This window comes from Amblyomma mixtum, chromosome 5, assembly GCF_055824585.1.
Source record: "Amblyomma mixtum isolate Tamu chromosome 5, ASM5582458v1, whole genome shotgun sequence".
Taxonomy (NCBI): domain Eukaryota; kingdom Metazoa; phylum Arthropoda; class Arachnida; order Ixodida; family Ixodidae; genus Amblyomma; species Amblyomma mixtum.
The window spans coordinates 60,201,227-60,224,641 of record NC_143016.1 but is presented as its reverse complement, the minus strand read 5'-3'; the positions used below and the strand labels follow the sequence as shown (position 1 = coordinate 60,224,641).

General features: G+C 46.6%; 3 non-coding genes across 3 annotated transcripts; all 3 read left to right on the top strand.

Annotated features, from left to right (window-relative positions):
* The first annotated feature begins 12,441 nt into the window (after positions 1-12,441).
* Positions 12,442-12,513, top strand: TRNAP-AGG (transfer RNA proline (anticodon AGG)). The gene has a single exon. It is a non-coding gene; the product is annotated as a tRNA-Pro (tRNA).
* A 3,022-nt stretch (positions 12,514-15,535) lies between these two features.
* TRNAP-CGG (transfer RNA proline (anticodon CGG)) lies at positions 15,536-15,607 on the top strand. The gene has a single exon. It is a non-coding gene; the product is annotated as a tRNA-Pro (tRNA).
* Positions 15,608-22,869: 7,262 nt separating this feature from the next.
* On the top strand, positions 22,870-22,941 carry TRNAP-UGG (transfer RNA proline (anticodon UGG)). Its single transcript has one exon. It is a non-coding gene; the product is annotated as a tRNA-Pro (tRNA).
* Positions 22,942-23,415: the final 474 nt, after the last annotated feature.

Sequence of the window (23,415 nt, the reverse complement as noted above, 5' to 3'; positions counted from 1 at the left end):
CGTCCCAAATAGACTGAAGGTATGAGGGATGCCCTACTGGAGGTCTCCGGGTAAATATCGACCAGCTGTGGTTCTTTAGCGTGCACTGGGAGAGTTCGGAAATATACCTAAAACTGCATCCGATGAAAGAACAGGCACTGGGACAGTTCGGAAAAATACCTGGAACTGCGTCCCATGGAAAAACAAACAGTACAAGGTGTGCTGGCTTACACGACACTATCGTGTACTGCATACGTCATCTTGCTGACGTAACAGCCGCAGAAATCCTTTCTGCACACATGCTTCGCAACTAGGACATTCGCACGCTAACATTTTATACAGCAAATTTACGTAGGGAACGTCTGCAGAGCTCGGTGACGCGTAGGCCGCGAAAACGGGCGAGTCCTGTCAGGTACTCATACCATCACCTACATTCCACACACTCTGGAAACCAAGTTTAGGATGCAGTGGGTACGCGTGGTGGATTTTATAGAATCGACAGTACTCTATATAACAAGTAGTATCGATACGGCTGTCGATAGTACTATCGATAGTACTATCGAAAGTACTAACTATCGATAGCACTATCAATAGCGCGCTATCGATAGTACTATCGATAGTCTTTTTTACCATCGATAGTTCGATAGTGGCTCAACTATCGATAGTAGTATCGATAGTGGCTCAACTATCGATAGTAGTATCGATAGTTTTGCATCACTAGTGCATATGCGTTCGTGTTTTCTCCTCATTCGCATTGTACAGTCACACAAAAAAAGTTTTCGTGATCCGTGTTCGCCCGAAAATAATTATTCATCCGCGGCGAAGCAGAGCAAGTCAATTTAGAGCATATAAACATGAATGAACACGCACGCTCCATGTGCTGAAGCGAGTACCAGCTCACCGGCTAGCAAGGCAATGCAGAGATAAATTTTAGCGCACGAACTTTCGCCGCAAGTTCACAGGATGCACATGCATGGTCAAAAATTTATCTCTGCATTGTCTCGCTAGCCAGTGAGCTGGTACTCATTTCAGCAGATGCAGCATGCATATCCATCACGTTTCTAGCCTCTAAATCGATCTGCTCTGCCTCACTGCACCGAAATAATTATGCCCCCCCCCCCCCCCCCCCGTGCCCGCATCCTGCAAACTTTTGTCCGTCACTGCACGTGCGATGTTTTCCCAGGGACAACGCTTCATCAATCAATAGGTAGCAAATTTGCAGAGTCAGGGTATTCTCTCAACGCTGAAAGATGCGTGGTTGACCTCCAGGCGCCCGAGAGTTTAGTGTGCGAGTGTTTCGCTTCATCTTTCTCACACTCACATGAAGTAACCTGAAAGGTAGATTACCAGTCTAGCATCCCCAGAGACCATCAGAGTTATTCCTTACCCTCCTCTTGAAATAACTCAAAGAAACAGGTCTTTAATGCCTCTTTCTTTGGCTTATGCCTCAGGGCTTACTATCACGAAATAAATCCTAGAGGGTAATCAAAGACTCTGGTAACGCTAAAATTAATTTAGATAGTGCAAATATCCAAAAAGTTCGTCCGAGCCATAGGAATGCACGAGTGCGTATCATTTCACCGCTCATTCAGACGACAACATATAGCCGTCGTAGAGTCCTGAACAAGACAAAGATATGCAAGAGGCAGAAACAAACAAAAGGTTCAAACAATATGCCAGGAAACGTCAAGAGGTATACAAACATAAAGACAGGGATGCAACAAAAATCAGAACGAGAGTCCTATGCAGCACCTCCACACTGATTTCTTTTTGTCTCACTTTCACGCCCGACGACAAGGCCACAAAGAACGCACGCGTTCACCATTATACCGTTCGTTCTTTTTCTGTGTGTGCAAATAGACCATATAGAGCAATGAATCGAGTTTGCCAAGGACGGCCACTGAGCAGACCTAAATCGATGCGAACGACAACGTCTCTTCCATCGAGACAGCAACAGGAGCCGAAGGTGAAGTCTTGGGACACCGATCGATAGCGCCGCAGGGGCCCCCGTCTATTTGCACGGTGCCAGCAGAGCCACACACACACACACAATAAAAATACGTATTCCACGGACATTTCATGATGATGACTGCGTCGCTTAATGACTCTCAGAACCCACAAAAGTTTTCGCAACTTTATCGCAAAGCACAGATAGAAGACTATAGCCGATGAATTTCAAAGTCAGAGCCTTCGCTCCACCACCACGAGCAAACCGACGCTCTCCTCCCAATCGAAGGATAATCAGCAGTAGTCACGAATAGACAGTGCTATGCCTGGCAAACCCGTAAAGGAATATGAGCAGCAACACTCAGGGGACGGAAGTGCAAACAAAACTTTTTCATGGTCTCTTCGGCCTGCGGGCACGCAGCAGAGAATTGATTTCCAAACTTCTTCACCATCGACCCCGAACGGCGCAAGCAGGAGCGATAATTATGCCAGAAATCAAAACAACGCTAGCACTGACGCCATATTAACGCGCCTAAGTTGCTTCAATGCTGCTCGTAAAATGATGTGACATATGCCTGGCATATTTGTCTGGAATGGCTCATCATAGCTTCAGACAATGCTCTCTCATTATATTTTTACAAAAGAGTAGTGGTTCCTCCCTCGAAATCAACAAAAAATAAAAAAAAACTTTACCCTCGTCAGGTGTAGAGGAATCTTTTATTACAGGTTACTTTCCAGAGAACCCTTTATTCACTGTCTCTTTGTCGATATTCGCGCTCATTGGACCCCTGTTACAATGACGCACGCATCCACGTGTTCAATATCGACGTCCCCATTGTGCCGTTGGTGCGCGGAAACAAATAATTTAATTACCGTTTACGACCTGCATGTCTTTCGTTTAACAGTACTTGTCTCGTAAGGAGAAAGGAAAGAGCATTGTGAGCAACTATGATTCGGTCGTTTTTATCAAATCAGGGTCTCCAAGCATAAGGGAAACTAGAGCTTACAGTCCTTTTCTATGGACCGATACATTACAGTGCTTTCGTTCGAATTCTAGTCCAATCGAGTACTTTTATCCCTTCAAGCGTTTCCACTCTACCACCTTCGCAGGGTCCTATAGAGGTATTAAAAGGATACAAAAAAAAAACCCGAGAAAAGCATCATCTGCATTGTATCGGCGCAGGTCAAAAGGGCCCTATGCCTTTCTTACTTGCTCTTGCCTCTGTTCCTTTCAAATATCCTTGCTATCGATCGCATTATCATGCACCCTCTAGCATCAAGAAGACAAAATGCTATTACTTATGTACTTTGGTGCCCAAAAGCGGAAAGAAGGGCGTGTTCACGGCACCATTCTTGGCGAAGATTGCGAAGAGGACGCATCACGCTAGGTGCAGTATTACTGTATACCCAACAATTCTGGACAAAAGCATTTTTCAGCGGGAAACCATTTATGAACGAGATTTTTTTCATATAATGTATGATTTGACTGCAGTCAATATACCCGCAGGTCATCCGATGGCAGTCTGGATTTTTTTTTTTCTATTAACGTATTTTCTACTAAAGAGGCACTCAGTCTCTTTAAAGAACTCGAACAAGAACTACATACAGTCTTGGTCAAATGGTTACACACCATTAAATTTGTTGTTAAAAGTAGTAATGCGGCACTTACGGCGCTGCTTCAGATCAAAATCCCTGCAAGGAACCTTGCCCTCTTGAATTTCGCTGTTTCAGGGGTGCTACAAGTGCCTCAAAACACAGCTCGAAAATTCACAGGGATATCTAATTACACTACGTGTTCGCAATAGGAGAGCATTAGTAGCTGCTGATTCCTACTACTGGTCATCTGACGTCACTTCCCTCCAACCACTGGGAATTATCCCGTTTGGTGTCGACATTTTCATCCAGCCAATGTGCGAATTTTATGACCGACGACGCATTTTTGACCCATGAGACTTCTAATGTTATCGCATCAAAATCAGACCCTGAGGCCTGCGGACTTGCGATCAACACTGTACATAGCACAATTACGTACATTATCAGCCTGAATACGCCCACTGCAGGAGAAAGGTCCCTCTCATATCTCTCCAATTAACCCTGTCCTGTGCCAGCCGCGGCCACCCGATCCCCGCAAACTTCTTAATCTCATCCGGCCATCTAGCTCTCTGCCTCCCCTGCTACGCTTGTGCTCTCTTGGAAGCCACTCCGTTACCCTTAACGACAGGCGACTATCACGTCTTCGCATTACATGTCCTGCCCAAGCCCATTTTTTCCTCTTGATTTCGAATAGGATGTCATTAACCCGCGTTTGTTCCTCACCCACTCCGGTGTCTTAACGTTGCACCTATCACTTTCCTTTGCACAAGTGTAACATAACGTAATGCACAGTGCTAAGCCTGCCATCACAAGCACATTGATGAGAACAGAGTGCCCACTAGCATCAGAGGACTAAGGTTTGTCTGCAGTCAGTAGGCATGCCAGCCTGTAGACACCAACACACAGGCTACCTGCCTTTTACAGATACCGTATTTGTCAAAAGGAACTAAGCAACGGGGTTTGTTTCTTAGCCGTGCAGCGGCACACTTATGTCGCCACTAAAACCCATATATGTGTAAGGCAGTGACAACCATTGTCCCTACCTATCAGTACCTGCTGGTCTTTAGTGGAGCCTTAAGGGTTCCACTATACGACTGGGAATCCCGTGGTCTGATCCCTTTGGCAAAGACAGTACAACTACGCAGTCGCTGAAATCAAAAGTACAGAGAAAGAAGTCTGTCAAGAACTTTTTTCAATGCCATTCGATTCTTAACAGAAGTAGTTAAGTAGTTAAGAAGTAAGCGACAAAATCCAGACAGCCGACCAGCAATACAGCCTGTCGTGGTCAGTCTTAGATTTCAGACTAAAACTTTCCTTCCAGAGAAAAAAAAAATGTTTACTTGCGTTGCTGCCAGCACCGATAGCACTCAGTGTACGGTTGGAAGAGCCTGTCTACCGCTGCCCTGCGGGGGCAGTTAGGTAGTGGAGCCCACAAACAGAGACTCAGTGACGTCGCCATGAAAAATCGACCCTCTAAAATCGCAATGGCATCAAGTTGCGCGGAAAAGTTCAAATGACGAATTTTTTTACTTGTAGCTTTAGCTTTGGCTCCGCTTAGCGTATAGGCTGAAGGAGAGAATGCATATCAGTGAAGGTTCCGAATTTCCAAACGTCGATACAGAGCAATCACGCACAGTGAACGCTTACCGTCGACCCTGACTATACTTTTGGTTTATCGATCAGCGCTGCATGTGGCAGGCCCAAGTTTGCGACTGCTCACTCTTTGCTGTTGGGCAAAGGGCAAGGAATATTGAAGACGGCCCGCCATGTGAAAGTCTGGGCGCGCATAAGGCTATCAGGAGTGAAACACTGGCTGGCTGGCCCACGTATGAAAGAATTGGAAAAAGATTACGAGTTACAAAGAATGCAACACGGCGCAATAAACCGCGTGACCTATTGCGATCTTTCATGACATTCAAACGTCGAGGGTTTCGTGAGTGCCACGTGCCATGTCTGGCTCCGAGCGCCAAGTCTCAACATCAAAGTCAAAACATCATCTCAACAACCACCATGCCCTGTTTCTGAAGCCAGACTGGAAAGTCGTTTAGTGTACATCTCGAGTTCTCGACGATTTTCCTGCTTGACGACAGCGATAATACACATTTAGCTTTTGTTTAAGCTATGATGCATTAATCGTAAACGCGACCTCCTTCTTTAGAGATTTCTTTGCCATTTATTATCGGTTTGACGGATAGCTGTCCGTAATAAATGGAATACTCAGGAATGCATCCTTTTAGATGTGCTAGGCAGCAACCCGCTCCATGCGTCGAGTTACTTTCATTACATTGCTCGTCATACTTCTTTTTTTTATTATGTATTCGCTATACGCTAATATTAACACAGACAAGAAACACAAAAATCAGCAGAGGAGCGCAACATTTTATAGCCGAAGGAGAAAAAGAAGCTTCGTCGAAGCATCGAATAATAAACCCTTTGATGTTTCACCGTTCAAATCTTCGATTGCAGCAACAGAAATGGCGTTGGAACAGCAAGGTTAAAGCAAAGGGAAGCCAAAAGAAAGTAACAAAAATCCAGATTAAAAAACCAGCGGTAGATTCCTAAAGGAGTCGGAGAGATAGATGCCGTCATACTTGCGAAACTAATGTGACGAGTGCTAACACAAACCAGCAGCAACCTAGAACATCAAGCTACAAGAAAATGTACTCTGATATGTCTAGAAAATGTACAGCGCACAGAGACTATGCGTATAACAGAGAATGCACACATACACATATATGTTCGCGTCTTCTGTTCTAGTTTTATTTTGTTCTCCCTCTAATGTACTTCCATTCTCAGGTCCTCCAGAGGTGGGTAGAGAAGTGTTAGTATATAAAAAAAATAAAGGTTACCGCAGTTGAGCTCACACTAGTGATCGGATTTCGGAATAAATGCCTGCACCGACAGAAAAACAAGAAAAAAAAAGGTCTTTCAGCGTCAGCGTCATCAGCTGGGAAAGTCTTGCGTTATAGTCGGCGAAAAAGTCGAGCTCCTCTCCAGACACGACGGCCAAATTGTATCGAAGTGCTATATCATCCGGTGCAGCCGCAGGTCACGTTTTTCGAGTCTGCTCCTCCAACAAACGAAACAAAAAACACTAAAAAACTGCGCTGCTACTTTTGACTGCTTCTTCGAAATCGCTGCTTAAAAATGGTCAAACCACGCAGCCTCTTTCTATCTTGCCACTCGCATGCACTTATCTCGCGGTGCGTCTTGCGTAAAGAGCAATGACGAATGTTATAAACGAGACGCATCGTGCCCATCTAGAAAAAGACTGCGCTCCGCGTACCGGAGGTTTATAATTTATATACGAGCACGTCCTCGGAACGCACCGCATATTTTCGCCAATCCGCAGCCGCTCGCTTAAATATATTTCCACCTTTTTGCCACCGCAGCCAAAATTCAGTTGCGCGCTACGCATGCCACGCGCTCTACGGCGGCGCAAACAATATGCATCCTACACGGCCCGGTTCTATATACACGTGTTAGAGATGCGAGCGGGGAAACGCAAAAACCGGAAAAGTGCTTTGCGGACTGTACGTTTGTAAAAGGAGTCGGGATTGGCTGTATGATATGCGCATATTTCACCTGGCGGCGTCGACTGACTGCTCGCTTTAGCGCAAGCTTCAGGAGTAAAAAAGAAAAATAATAAATAACCACACACAACAAACGCCCAGATCATTCCTTTCTATTTCTTTCCCTCTTATGCTTCTCTTCGAATGGAACTGATTCGGCCTTTTGCGTGCAGTTGCTTCGCGGTCGAGCCTGCAGGTAACTTTCTTCTTCTTCTTCTCCTCATGAAAATGGCAGGTAACTTTAGTGTGCCTCGCGGACGGAGGAGAATATATCCTCTTCTCCTTCGACCGAATGAATATTGTTCACGCGGAACCGGCGCTGCGTTAAAATACTCGATTTTGCTGATGCATCAAGAAAAGACCGCCTGGTATGGAAACGAAAAAGAGTGGACAAGATGAAAGTGCGTATCACAAGGATGGAAAATCGGGAGAGAATCGAAACACTTCGGATGTGAAAAAGGCCTGCGTATATTTTTTCTTCCTTTTTTGCTGCTTTAGTTCTTACTGCTATTTTTTTCTATCACGTCATATTTCAACGCACTGACTTCTGACAGAAACAACAAAAAATCATTTCAAGAAAACGACAACGTCCCATCTCTGTATGCGAAACATACACAATGTGGTATAGCAGAGAAGGAACTGCATGGGGGCGGAAAAAGAAATTTTCTGAAAAAAAAAATAAGAAAGAATACGCAGGAGGCCAGCAGACGACAGAGAAAAAAAAGCACGCACATTACCTCGGGCATGCTTCCAGCAACGGGAATGATTGGGTTGAATGAAGAATGCATAAATTGGAATGGTACTCCCGGACTACCGCGTCCCAGCGTACCGCGCATCACGTCGCTTTACAAGTCGTTTCTTTGTCAAGAGGCACTCTCGGTTCCACGTACAAAAGCGCAGTGAGGGAGGGATAGGCGCTCGCTTTTTCGCTCAGGCGCAGAACCATTTGTGGCCGACTTTTTCGCAGCCGTAGAGCCTTTAGCAAGATGCTACAGAACTACGACGACGACGACGAATTCCGACCACAAGAAGCATCGAGAGCTTGAAATCTGACGCGAGCGACGACAGCCGAGTCGATAAGTGACGTCACTGAGCACAGCGCAATGAACACTCCATTTGAAAGTGTCTTAGGCTGTTCCTGGAAACGGAGTCAACCCCCATTTCTTTTGGTCAAGTCGTCTTCTTTCTTTTTCACGAAAACTGCAGTCAAGTTATAAATAAAAGGCCACGTGGGGGTACGACACAGTTACGACATATGATCGCATTATTTGAATTAATAATGACAATTTTCTTTGCCGCAGTAAGGGATGTGGCCCCACGTTGTCTTTTCTAATCACTTCTCAGCGGCGTGCCGAAAACAGAACAGAAGGCGATAACGGACTCAAAAACAAATGGGGTCGGGTTCGTTATTCGGGACCCGCCGCGGTGGCTCAGTGGTTACGGCGCTCGGCTGCTGACCCGAAAGACGCGGGTTCGATCCCGGCCGCGGCGGCTGACTTTCGATGAAGGCGAAATTCTAGAGGCCCGTGTGCTGTGCGATGTCAGTGCACGTTAAAGAACCCCAGGTGGTCGAAATTTCCGGAGCCCTTCACTACGGCGTCTCTCATAGCCTCCGTCGCTTTGGGACGTTAAACCTCAATAAACCAAACCAAACCATCGTTATTCGAAACAGCCTAGCAGACGACACTTTCCCTGCACTGTTCATTGCACGCTCGTATTCTCACACCTTTGGCCGCTGTGCTATGTGATATAGCGCTCTTCGACTCGGCAGTTGACGCATGCACGTTCATGTTAAAAAAAAAATGGAAGGGTGTACAGTTCGTTCGCCCCTTACAAGCGCAAGTGAAAAGAAAAAATCCACGTTAACAAGCTAGATTCGCTCGCTGCCGCAAAGCTTACAGGTTTTCGCGCCGTAATGCATGGACAGCGCCAAATGTGTCAGTGAACGTGACAGCCAGGCACCAAATTGCATTACGGAAGTGCCGAAGCTGAAATCACGGGGAAGCTGACGTCGGCCGTGTTGAGTTGCACGTTTCGACACAAAAGTGCTTTATCTCTTATGTCGTGCGCTGATAATGAAATGACGAAACGCCGCGTGAATCTAATCTGTGCATTCGCGCACGCATTGGACGTGAGACCTTTATTCTCCCCCATAATTCATTCAAAGCTGCGCGTGAATCGCGCAGTAGGTACCTGCGCTTACTTTTCTTTTTTTCCTTTAATTGACTTCGTTCACCTACTGACATGTCTAACTTACATGGCGGTTCAGGCGTGCACTCAAAGCGGAGGCCGCGTTTTGATGGAGGCGAAACGCAAAAGGCTCCCTGTACTGTGCGATGTCAGGTCACGTTAAAGATCCCCAGGTGGTCCCCTCATTCTTTTTCCATTCCCTTTTCATCTATTTCCTTTATAAACAGCGCTGTCGAGGTGCCCGTCGAGATATAAGACAGTCATCATGCCTTTCTTTTCCTCCCAGCCTACTCCGCGTCTCTTCAATGAAGACTGAAGTGCCTGAATAAACATACCTAGGTACTTATCAAGGGACTTATCTGCTCTGCCGGCGCTGCAGTGTGATTGTTCCGTTGCCTAATGCAGCGGCGGGGCTCTGCATCGGGGGATCCTATTCATTGCAGGACCAAAACATACCGCCGACCGCCTCTTGGGTCGCCACAAAAGCATGAACACATTTGAACTATCGTCCCGCTCATTACCAAGAGTCATCACTAGAGGCCGGATTTTTAGGCACTAAAAAGCATGTTTTAGGCGCCATAAATAGGCGGCTAAAATCGCATTTTAGGCACCTAACGGTGAAAAATAGGCACTATAAACTTTATCAAAAGTGCACACAGTTCCGAACTTCAGCGCGCAATATCTGCCGTAAAATAAAACAAACACAACAGGAATGATTTGGGACCTTAAGCAAAATGCGAACATTAGAAGCCGTTTTTTTTAAGGCTGTCGCGCTACTTTTTGTAAAATACACATGCTTCAGCAGATCAAAAGGGACGGTTACCAACCCTTTTAAAACACTTTGGAATACCTCGAAACAAACAATTCGCTTGTCGTGTACAAAAGTAGAAACAATGAACACCTTAACAGGAGGCCACGTATGTAGAAATTGATAGAAACATTGTCAATTCAAAGCACCTGACAAATGAGTTCAGTCTTCGCTCACACAGGAATTGAACTTTTTTATTGCAGGCATACACGATGCTTCAACATTAATAAATATGTTGTCATTTGTGTAAACAGTGTTTTATAGTTTGTGGCTTCACGTGTCTGGAGCCACGCGACTATCAAATGGTGCTTGCCATTAGAAGGGTCTGGAAACCATAAATACGAGGTGCTAGAAAATGTTACACACAGTGCTGCTTGATGCGGAATATGCCGAAAAGAATCATAGTTCTGCACGGGCCTACGTACATGCACGAGGATCTATGGTAAAATAAACATCATCCATCTAGAAATCACTTGTAAAGCTAAGGAAGCAATAGCAGACAAGCACGAATGCGTGCGTGCACGAATGCGTTTTCGTATGCACGCACAACTGCCAGCTGTCTAGTGTGGCCTGCTCCAACAAGATTACCGCCAAATGCCATTTGATGAAGATGGCATGCGGCTGGGGCACAAGGAACTAAAATAAGGCTGGTTACCCAGGTGGAAATTTTAATCAGTTAAACTGTTTCCAGCAGGTTTATGGAACATTTTACAGTTGGTTTCAATTCTAAACAACTGGGAATTTTTTGCACGAACCTATAACTTACTCCGTATACTTTCCAAAACGTGGTGCCATCTGGTCAACTACCACTTTAACAGCCAAAGTCGTCAACAAGCTGCCACGATAAAATGGCAGAAAATAGGAAAAAGGTTGCTTCCATATTTTCGGCTGACGTGGTTGGTATTGTGTACACAGCCGGTGTAGGTGCAGTGTTCACCACAGCCAATTGACGAGGTCATCTAACGTTGCCACGTGTGTGTTCTACTCAAAGCCGAAATGGATTCGAAAGCAAACTGAATCTGAAAGCAAAACCACAGCGTATTTCAGGCCCCTTTTCGGTAAAATAGGGCATTTTTAGGCACCGACGTCGGAAATAGGCATTTAAAGGCACTGACACCCAAAATAGGCATTTATAGGCACTATAAAAAGAGTATTAAACACATTGTCAACACCTAATTCGTGCTCATATGTAAAAATGGTGCGCCTGCGAAGCGTTGAAAAAAATAGGCATTTGCCTAAAATCCGGTCTCTAGTCATCACGCAGACGCACACAGCTTGTGGCTTCGGCAGAGTGGGAACACTCGTGCCTCGATATACAGGGGTGTTTCACCTAAGACTGTACACAATTTTTAAAACCAGGCTTTTTGAGTTTTGAAGAGCGCTTTTTCGGCATAGCATTGTCAGCGGTGCTGTACATCAGAATACAGCTAAGACGTGCTAACTAGCAGGCTAGTTAACTAATATTGAATAGGCAACTTTTAACTATTACTGTTAGGCTCCTTAATTATGAAGAGGCGTGTACCCCACCGTAAGTAATATCCATATCAGTTTTTAGCATTTCGAAAACGCTGTTATCCTTGGCGCTGTGGCAAGAATTTTGGCATCATTGCGCCAAAATACATGCATTTTCGAGAAGCTTCCAGGCAAAGCAATGTGTCCAGTGCACGTAACTCGTCGAAATATTCAAAATTTGTTGGTCCGAGGGCCAAGGGTAACCGCCTACCCAAGAATTATAGACCAATGCATTTTTCAACGGGAAAAAGTTTATGAACGCAATTTTTCGTACACTGAAAGATTTCACTACAACAATCAATATATCAGCAGAACTCCCGTCAACAGGCTTCCATTTTTTTTTTTTTTTGCTATTAACGTTTTTGCTATCGTCAGAGTCTTCCTCCCTGGTTTTCTATGCAGTCTTAACTGCTCGATGCGAGTGATGGAAACGCTATAAATTAAAGATTTTGCTACATTCTAAAGAATGGGCCATTACCTTAGCTGTTTTCTTACAAACCTTACAGTTTTGCAATATTCAAAATTTTCGTCCAGGAATGTTAGACACGAATAGCTGACATGTCAGTCCTGCGTGGAGGAAGGAATAAACTGAGGGAAAGAAAAACAAGACGAAATTATATATAAGAGTCTTGCCGGAGTCTCGACCGAGAGAGGCTAGGCGGCGTGAACATCGCAGTTTTGTGGTTGTTGCTGTATTATTTTTTTTATCACAGATACCTCAAGGGCCCTAGGATGAGGGTTTTGCCCCCCCCCCCCCCCCCCCCCCCCCCAGCTGCCCTGATGGTGCAGCTTGTCTGCCTCAACCTCCACCAAAGTTTACGCTTTCCTCTCCGCAGTCCTGGCTCGTTGGTCTAGGGGTATGATTCTCGCTTAGGGTGCGAGAGGTCCCGGGTTCAAATCCCGGACGAGCCCATTTTTTTTTTCTTTTTCCTTTTTAAACCCACTGTCTTACTTGCAAATCGGCCTCGAGCTTACTGAAATGCGCAACACGGACTGCCGCCCGTTTACTCAAATCTGAATCGGTGCCAGTGGCGTGGTCGTTGTCAAAAACGTGGCGCGGAGCGCGGAGAACGAACGGAAAGCATGACGTCAGGCGGTAGACTTGGCAAAGGCAGCCTCCGTTGAAGCGATTCCAATTCCCCGTTCCTCGCAAACCCTGACGCTGGCCTGCGTGGTGTAAGTCTTAAATGCCGAAGTTGCGTTCATTCTCGCCCCACCTGGACGAGACCTATATAAACTACGGCCAGCACTATCTATAACCCATCCTACAGACGGTGCTACGCCGGTATACTGCGAAGTATTTCATGCTTATGCCTATCCTAACCCTAACTAATTGCAACGTGGCTCAAGACAGCCACGTTGCAATGTTGCAGCTCTACCTCGCCAAAGCATTTGATAATGTGTTACATCATGAGGTTCTTTCCACCATACTATATTATTTCAATATAGGTAGTAGATACCTGATGGCGTTAAAAATGGCGTATTCCGGTTGCGCGGCTCGCCTTAACGTAAACAAACACTTTAGCGAAGCTGTGGTCTTGAGGCCGTCCGTCAGGCAGGGCTGTCCGTTGTCGCTCTTACTTTTCGCATTCTACCTCGAGCCTTTCAGAAATGCTTAAGTTTGGGATATAACGAAATAATACAGGGCCTCAAAGTTGAAGCCTCAGACTTGAAAGTTTTCGCGTACGTGGATGATGTTGCGGTTCAAGATCAAGAGGGCATAATAGAAGTGGTCCGAGTTGAGAGAGATTTTTGTTAGAAAACAGGCTGCCCAATTAGCTGGGATAAGTGAGTCGGGTTTTGGCATGGCAAGCCGAATGAAACGCCTTAAGTATTTGCGAATATGCCACGGACACACGTGCCCTTCACGTACCTTGGTGTGCCCCTCGAGCACTGCAAAGACGGTGAGCAGTACTAGATTGAAGAAACAGACCGGGCCAGGGAAAAAAAAAAACTGCAAGGTCGCAATCTGTCAATCTTCGCCCGTGCAACAGTCTCTAATCTGTTATTCTAGGTAGTCTGTAATGTTTTATACTAGCTAAGCAGTGCTGCATTTTGCAATTTTTGTTTATGAAGCGAACCAACTTGCAGAAAATTCATAGAGTCTTCGCAGTGTTCATTTCTGGAGGAACCTGGGAAAGGACTAGCCGCACAATTTTGTTTCATTCATCTCGCAATGGCCGATCAGGCCTGTGCCACCTTTTTGTCAAATAAATTGTGTCAGAAAAATTGTGCCTTTACTTGAGAGATCACAGGGAACCATTTTTGCGTGCAGTGATGCAAGCCCACTTGGCGACTGCATCACCAGAGTTCTTTGTCTCATCCTGTGAATATCGTTGCCGTGGCGTGTTTGAATTTTGGCATGAAGGTGTCGCTTTTCGAATGCTGAAAGTGCGTTTTTCTATGGAATACGTGAGTTTTGTGAGAAGAACTTTGTATAGAGATTTCCGGGACTTATTATTAACGCCGCTTTTGTACAGGACCATATACCATTGGACCCTGGGGCAAGATGTTTTGAAAAGAGTGAGAAGAATGAGCATTAAACCAAACATGAAAACATTTTTTTTAAATTGCGCACAAATACACTTCCAGTCAAGACATGGTTAGCAGAAAAAGGCATTTTTGTAATATGGACAGTTAATTGTTTACTATGCAAAAAATTCGGCGAGAATATAACAAGTTTTTATAGATTGCAGGACCCACTGTTTTATTGGGACATATTAAGGCGTACACTAAAAAAGGACCTGCCAATTACACCGCTTGGAATCCGATTACCGCCTGTGAAAAATGAAGGAGGCATACCTTGCGACTTATGATTTTGGCCCTTGAGAACATATGAAAAACGCGAATGTCGGTTAGGCCTGCAGATGTTAACACTCGCTCATTTACAGAGAATTTCACAGAAAGTGATATGTATGTACCTGACGCCTATCGTACACTGGCAGTTCCTCCAGACTTGGTTGGGCTTCTGGATAGACTTGTCAACATGAGGCGGTTTTAAATTTCTATGCTAACCGCAGTATGGTCAACATGTTTGACCCGTTGTATCTGTGTTGTAAAATGCCCAAGCAGGCAGTAAAAAAAAAAAAATTGTGGCTCAGTGGTTATGGTGCTCGGCTGCTGGCCCGGAAGACGCGGGTTCGATTCCGGCCGCGGCGGTCGCACTGCGATGTAAACGAAATGCTAAACACCCGTGTGCGTGCATTGTAAGTGCACGTCAAAAACCGCAGGTTTAAATTGTGCCCAGCCCTCCCCTACGGAGTCCCTCGTAGCCTGGGTCGCTTTGGGATGTTAAACCCCGTATACCATATGCCATAAACCCTCCCCCACTTCCCGATAAAAACAAATAAGAATAATTTACATCCGATTCTTGCAGCAGAGTATGCTTTGGCATTAGTTATATTTTTGTTTTTATTTAAAACATACCGCAATCACTGAAGACCCCTTTTATTGTAAACTCTCAAGAAATAAAATAAAATAAACAAAAATTGGAGAGGAAGCCCGCATCCAACCATAGGTTATCGCAGGCGATCCAATTAAACATAAAAGAAAAGGGGCCAACGCCCAAGAGAAAATTTAAGAAAAACCAATTACCAAGACCAAGCAGGAGGGTCAGACATGGTCAAATACACGAATGCAATGCAACGCTACGATAAGCAAGCAACAAAGCAAAAACAAAACAAACAGCACTGCGTTGTGCCTAACAAAAACTCAGCAAAAAAAGGAATAAATCAGTTTTCTACCCGGACGGAGAAGCAGCTGCCGCTGCATTTCTCAGACCATGCGACGCGGGTGGAGTGATCCAATCCGTCGAGCCCCGCCGTGACACGCCGCATACACGTTCTACTCCAGCAAACGCCTCCCTTGTCTACTTGTTTCTGCCTTTTCTCCGCCTCAACCTTGTCAGCATTGCTTATCGCCGCTGCGCGAAGCCGGCTCGTTGGTCTAGGGGTATGATTCTCGCTTCGGGTGCGAGAGGTCCCGGGTTCAAATCCCGAACGAGCCCGTGTCTCTTTTTTTTTTTCTAGTTTCGAAGGAATCAAACGCCTACCTTCTGTACTTCTTTCTGCTGTTTCTCCTTCTAAACCTTGTCCGCAGTGCATCTCGGCAATAACCATCTCGTTGGTCGAAGGAGAAAGACGAAGACTTCATATGGTGAAGAAGAAGAAGAAGCGGACGCGTAAAGGATGGCGATCACGCAAGTTTGAGGTTTCCTTCACGCGTCTACGTTGTCGCGTGCCTCTTTTAAACTTCTACCTTTATAGATCTGGTCTAGTGGTCTCCCCATTGTGCCCGTTCTGCGGAGAACCCGAAACGATAGATCATTTCTTGTTGACCTGCCGCCGTTTCTCCTCTTTACGGAGCCGCCTGCTGGAGCTTCCGTTACGACAGCTTGGTCTAAGTCTGTCAGCTGGGGTTGCTCTGTCTCTTGGGGCTTCCTCCCTTGGGCACAGCAACTGGAATGTGCTCTCCGCCATGCAAAACTTCCTTACAGACACTAAACGGCTGCCATCTTAAGCTCTGCTCTTTCTCATGATCAATATTTCTCTGGAATGAAAGCTTTCTGAAACGTGGAATATTTAGCCCCGTTCTCTATTTCAGTCACCGATCTCACAGCATTTGTTTAGCCTATTTCAATTACACATCTGAGATCCTTTCATTTATTTCCTATTTGCTATTATTATCATGATTATTTTATTTTTCCCCACCATTATTTTCTTGTTTAACATTTTGTTCACCTATCAGTTGCCGCCTGTGTCTTGGCCAATCCCCCGCAGTGGGTATACGCCATTTTCTAGAGGACAACAACAACAACAAGTTCTCCACACAAAACGTTTAATCGGTCTCTGGCCGAGGTACTGCTCAGGCTTTTGCCGGCAGTAATGAATACCGTATCGTTCTGCCCCGACTCCCAACCGGTAAGCTGGTGACCGACTCCGTTTTCCTGCATGTGGACCTTGCCGAGCGCCCGTACAAGGCGCAAGATTTCAGAGACCCCCTGCGAAACGTCATGGAACTAACAGAATTTAGCTCTATCGGACAATTCCAGATGTCTCACGCCTGCATGGTTACTTGCAAATCGGCGCAATCAAAAGAAAAGCTCGTGTCATGCGGCGACCTCTCGGTGAAGAGCCGCCGCTGTGTTGTTGTTGACCCAGAACCGAATGAGGTGAAGCTGAAGCTTTCGTGGCTTCCCGAGCGCTTGGAAGATTGCTTCATCCGTGAGGCACTCCAGGCGTACGGGAAGGTGACATCTATCTCGGCGGAAACTTGGAAAGTTTCAGACATGGAGCAGATGAGAACTCTAATCCGTGATGTCGTCCTTTCTCTTGCTGAAGGAGTCGGGGTTAGTAACGTTCCACATCAGCTGATTGTGTGCGGCATACAGAGCCTTGTTCTGATTCCGGGCAGACCACCTCTGTGTCTTCATTGCAACCCCGTTGGACACACTCGTCGACACTGTCGTATGCCTCGGTGTGACGACTGCCGGCGTTTCTGCCACACAACGGTGGTGTACGTCGTGACGTATGACGACAAGCTGCGGCATCACGTGCGGCCCCCTGACGACGCTCTACAGGAGCACATCATGGACGCTAAGGAAGTTCTTTGCGCGTCAAGGGACATGCCAGTCGCCACTGTGGCTGAGCCTTCGGGTGTCAGTGCGCCGGTTGTTCCCCAAAGTGCTGTCGCGGTGAGTGAGGGAGAGTCTTTAATGAATAAAGGAGAGGTCGGCTGCCGCGGAGTGTAAAGAACCAGCGGATGACCATGCATTGCCGCCTCGGTGTGAGGCGCAGAGTTCGGCTGCTGGTGGGCAACCAGTCGCCGTCCTTGAAGCCCCTACGGATATCACGGCGAACACTTTGCCTCATCCTGTCATTGCTGGCCAGCAGCTTCCGGATCAGGGCATTCTTCTAGCGGATGATGAACCTGGTTCCGCAGACTAGCCGCTTCAGAAGCGCCGCGCGTCCTGCGCTTCCGAAACGAGTGGCCGCGATGGGGACCCAGTGAGCAGCACGCATCGCCGTCGGTGTCGAGCGTCAAGGCACAGGGGGAAGTGCCGACTTTTGCGGTCCAGGAGGCCTGGCGGTGGTTCTAAGGCGGCTTTGCCGTCTACCGACAGGCACATGGAACTGTAGGCATAATTTGTTACAGTCATCATGGTTGCTTCCACAGAGTTAGTATTCGCAACACTGAATGTACGTGGACTTAGGTCTCGCCAGAGGCAAGCGCAACTCCGCCGACTCTTCTGCAGCAGGCACCTTGATGTTATCGCCGTCCAGGAGGCGAAAATTGAAAGTGAGGAGGATACCAAGGTGGCCATGCAGCCCTTTTTATCAGAATATAATGTCCTCGTGACGCATGCTGCGGGCTTGTCGGCGCATTGCTGTTTGTTTCTGCGCAAGACACTTCCATGTTCGGGCTTGACCTATAATGTCGATAATGAGGACCGGTTGAGATGCTGTGATTTTCCGCTCTGTGGAAAGCCATGGCGACTAATTAATGTCTATGCGTTCTATACTGTAACGCAGCGCATCAGTCTTTTTGAAAGCATAGCTAGTTTACTAGACTGTGACCGGCACGTTGTGCTAATGGGCGACTTTAATTGTGTGTGCGACCCAGTTGGTCGTGCCGGTCCTGATACACCCAGGGGTAGGAGCGGTGAAGTTTTGTCACTTGTTACAGAATATGCAGGGCTCATTGATACCGGAGCTTTATATCCTGATTTCCGCTTATTCACACACATTCAAGGTCATTTTCACGCTCGCCTAGATCAAATTTATGCGTCTTTCGCACTTGTCTCCCGAGGATTGGTCTGTGACACTCTACCAGTTTCATTCTCTGATCACTGCATGGTGGTTGCTCGCCTCGGAGGCAGTGATTGTTCGAAATTTAGGCCGAAATGGGCGCTTCGGAAGCTGACCTCAACAGTAATTAATGATGAATCATTTGTCATTCCTGTCCGCTCGCAAGTGGAATCCTGTTTTTCGAGCAAGATGCCATTGTTCGGCGCTTGGGAAATGTTTAAGCAGGACGTGCGTGCTACAGCTATAGATATTGGTTCCGTGAGGTCGTTTTACAGGAAATATCAGGAGCAGACACTCAGGAAAAATTTTTACCACATGTATGAGTCGGAATGCGAAGCACCTGGCTTATATACGGGAAAATTTGCTATTCTGAAAAGTGAGTTACAAAGATTTGATTCAGAACGCTACAGAGGTGCCCGTGTTCGATATCGTACCAAGCGTGATTTGCAATGTGAGCACCCGACACGGCAGGCTTTGCTTGATGAGCGCCATCACGCGACTGCAAAGTTTATTTCGGGGATAATGTCCAATTGCAAACTAGTGACCAGTACAAATGAGGTGATGTCCGTATCTGGGGATTATTGCACAGATTTGTTTAGTGCTTCTCCAGATGCGCATAATTCGGAAATTTTGGCGCATTTCAGCCCCTTGGTGAGCCATTTATCAGAAGACGATTGTTCTGTTATTAGCGGCTCTTTCACGAACGAAGAGGTAGAACATGCAATTGATCGGTTACCTGTCTCAAAAACGCCTGGTCCTGACGGAATTTGGTTGGTCGGTTTATGGGGTTTAACGTCCCAAAGCGACTAAGGCTATGAGAGACGCCGTAGTGGAGGGCTCCGGAAATTTCGACCACCTGGGGTTCTTTAACGTGCACTGACATCGCACAGTACACGGGCCTCTAGAATTTCTCCTCCAAAGAAATTCCAGCCGCCGCGGCCGGGATCGAACCCGCGTCTTTTGGGTCAGCAGCCGATCCCCATAACCACTGAGCCACCGCGGCGGTCAGGCGAAGTATACGAGGCTTTTAAATCTATTCTCGCTAGTCCTGCTGCGGGTCCTTACGGTAAGGGTTCGATATAGGAGCCTTTCCTCAGTATTTTACAAAAAGCCACACAGTGCTAATTCCGAAAACTACTGATTAAGGAAAACTGCTTACCGTAGAATGTTATAGGCCCATTACATTGGCAAATGTGGATTACAAAATTTTTGCTAAAGTCTTATCAAATCGCCTGCAATTCGCAATGTCGGTGCTCATTGGATCTCACCAGACGTCGTCGTGAATCGGGGTGACGCGTCTCGGACTTTTGGAGGGGAACGCTTTCGCCTGCAAGTTCGAAGAAAAGAACAAAGAAATCAAACAAAACAAAACGAAGCCGTGTTTATATTTTAAAGAAAAGGAGCCAGTAAAAGAAGCGAAAACACCAAGGAAAACACACACTAGGCACGCGTAAAACACAACAGATAAAAAGGAGAGAGTTCACCGGATACAAAGCGTCCCAGGTGGAGCGGGAATGCCTTGCAGGCAGCACAGACGCGGGTTGGCGAGTTGCGATGCGTCGCTGGCGTTGCATCCAGGGAGGCGGTGGTAGAGAGCCAGGAGATGAGGAACGGAGATGAATACGGGACACGCTGACGAACTCCTGTCAGCTGTCCCCAAGAACTGGGCAGCTGCAGCAGGAAAACTGTAGCCAGGTCCTGTCGACGGCGTTCCGCAAACACCGTAGGCTTGTGCCGCCTATCCAAGGAAGCCTTGGCAGCAAGGATCCTCAATCCATCTGCTGCCTCTTCCGACCTTGAAAGAGACGCAGTAGGCATGAGTCGTTGTTTCAGGGAAGTCCACGGCAGCACGGACACGAAGTCTGACGGTTGCCACCTCCACGCTTGAATGAGGCTTAATGGTCTTGCGTCGATGATCCAAGGGAAGTGACTGGCAGCTCGAACCCAACGTACGACAGCTGCCACTTCCACGCTTGAACGAGGCTTAATGGTCTTGCGTCGATGATCCAAGGGAAGTCACTGGCAGCTCGAACCCAACGTCGAACAGCTGCCACTTCCACGCTTGAACGACCAGACTTGTGCTGCGGTGTCTTCCTCAACACCTCGGTTTTCTGACACGTAATTCTACGCTCCTCGTGCCTGCCTCGCGCACAACACTCGCACGCGCACACGCGCAACGCGGAGCTGGCACGCACGGCGCTCTGATGTCCGACGTACCACTGCCGACACGCCGCGTTCCAAAAATCCCTCGACAGTGTGCTGTGCACTTCACAGACGTGTGGTTTGGGAGGCAGCTCTATTCAAAGTAATGTTCACACTGCGCGTACAATTCTTGAATATTCCTCCAGCTATAATGAGCAGCTTGCTCTGCTTCAGATTGACCTTGCGAAAGCATTTGGCCGTGTTCGCCATTGATTTCTGTTTTCACTTCTAGACCAAGCAAACGTGGGGTCTACTGTACTTAAGGGGGTACAACTTAGCTACAGCAACTGTTCGACATGATTAATTATTAATGGCGAGCTCTCAAACCCCGTGCCAATCCGCTCTTCCGTGAAGCAAGGCTCTCCGATGTCTCCTCTGCTTTTTGCTCTTTACCTGGAACCGCATTGTTTGCGTGTTTTGCGTAACAGTAACATCCATGGGTTCCCTGTTTTAAGCAATGAAGTCAAATTGCTGGCATATGCTGACAATCTTGCATTTTTCTGCATTTACGAGCCCAGCATTGATGATGTGTTGTCTACGATAGATCGCTTTGGCATCGTTTCTGGTGCTGAAATGAATCGCTGCAAAAGTTCTGGCCTATGGTTTGGTTCATGGGGCACAACTCCGCCCCTGTACGCTGGAATAGAATGGTCTTGTGTGCCTCCTAAATATCTTGGCGCTCCACTTTATGTCTTCAAATCAAGTGCGCGTTAATGGAGAGAGCGGGTTCCGGCCATTGAGCGCTATGCTCACACTTTTGTCCCTCATCGGCTTTCAATTCTTGGTCGAGCCCAGGTTTGCTACAACGATTCTGGCAACAACAATTTATTACGTACTCCAGGCCCTTCACTGCACCAGACATTACATACAGCGTTTCCATCGCATATTTGCGACGCTTTGCTCTTCCAAATTTGAGCCCATGTGGCGTGATAACCTTTTCAGGCCTGTTTGTGCAGGAGGACTGGGCCTAGAGCACCTGTATGCGAGACCGTTGGTTGCCCATTTCTTCTTTTTCGTGATTGTTCCCATCAGATTATTCGAGCATTCTTTCAGGTTAACTTCTTGACTCTACTTCAGAACTTAGTAGTTTCATCCAATTTTACTGACCGCCCCCTCTTTACTAGGCTTTATCCAGGAAGTTTATGCCTCCGTGCGGTTTTTGACAGTTCGGTTTTCAAATGAGTTCTTATATTCTGTTGCGCACAAAAGTCTGCACAGGGATTTGATGACGACGCTCTTCCCACCCCCCCCGTAATGTTCTGTCTACTCTGGGCTCACGGGTCAGGATTTTTTAAAGCGAGTGCGTAAAATTCCAATTTCTCCTTGCACCAATACATTTTTCTATACAGTACACACCGAAACTCTACCTCTCAACACGTGGCTCGATAGGAAAAACAGTTTTGTGTCTTCTGTAAACTGTCGCTTGTACAATGTGCCTGAAACAATTGAACATTGTTTTATAGACTGCAAAGACGCCATTTTGTTTTGGGATGTGTTGCAGAGGACGTTACAGAAAGATTTTTTTCCTAAATTCCTACAGTGTGTGCTACCTTGTTGTTCCCAACCTAGCTCGAAACCCTACGATATGATTCTTCTGATTGGACTTCATAGCCTTTAAAAAACGCGCATGCAAGACCGCAACGTTGAACCTGTTGTTTCGCCCAGAATTCAGTTTAGCCGAACGTTGCTGCAGGTAACGGACATTTACGAAGGATTGGACTTTTTACCGGATTGGTTTCCTCTCCTGATGCGTTGTATATACTTGCTGGCCTTTGTTTCTATTATGTTTACTATCAGATTTGTGCCACGTAGCGCCTACATAGGTGCTCTGTAAATAGTTTTTTGTTATACACACACACGTACACGCACCCCCCTACACACACACACACACACACACACACACACACACACACACACACACACACACACACACACACACACACACACACACACACACACACATATATATATATATATATATATATATATATATATATATATATATATATATATATATATATATCCTTTCTGTACATAATCTTGCAGAATAGATACCATGAAAGAAAAAAAACAGCTCGTTGATCGAAGGATATGATTCTCGCTTAGGGTGCGAGAGGTCCCGGGTTCAATTCCTGGGCGAGCCTATTTTTGTTTGCATTTTCTTAATTTCAATGCAATCAAAAGCGTCCCTTCACGACTTGTTTCTGCCGTCTCTCCTTCTAAAGCTCGTCAGCAGTGCGTATCGCTTCAGTGACAAGCCGGCTCGTTGGTCTAGGGGTATGATTCTCGCTTTGGGTGCGAGAGGTCCCGGGTTCAAATCCCGGACGAGCCCGTGTATTTTTTTTTTCTTTAGTTTCTAAGGGATCAAACGCCTACATCCTGCACTTCTTTCTGCCGTTTTTCCTTCTAAACTTTGTCCGCAGTGCTTATTGCCACCGCACCAAAACGAGCTCGGCAATAACCACCTCATTGGCCGAGGGAGAAAGACGAAGACGTTGTTCGAAGCGGACGCGTTCCTCGATGTTCTCCGCACAAAAGGTTTAATCGGTCTCTGGCTGAGGTACTGCTCAGGCTTTTGCCGGCAGTAATGAATACCGTATCGTTCTCCCCCGACTCCCAACCGGTAAGCTGGTGACCGACTCCGTTTTCCTGCATGTGGACCTTGCCGAGCGCCCGTACAAGGCACAAGATTTCAGGGACTCGCTGCGAAACGTCGTGGAACTAAAAGAAATTAGCTCTGTCGGACAATTCCAGATGTCTCGCGCCTGTATGGTTACTTGCAAATCGGAGCAATAAAAAAAATGTC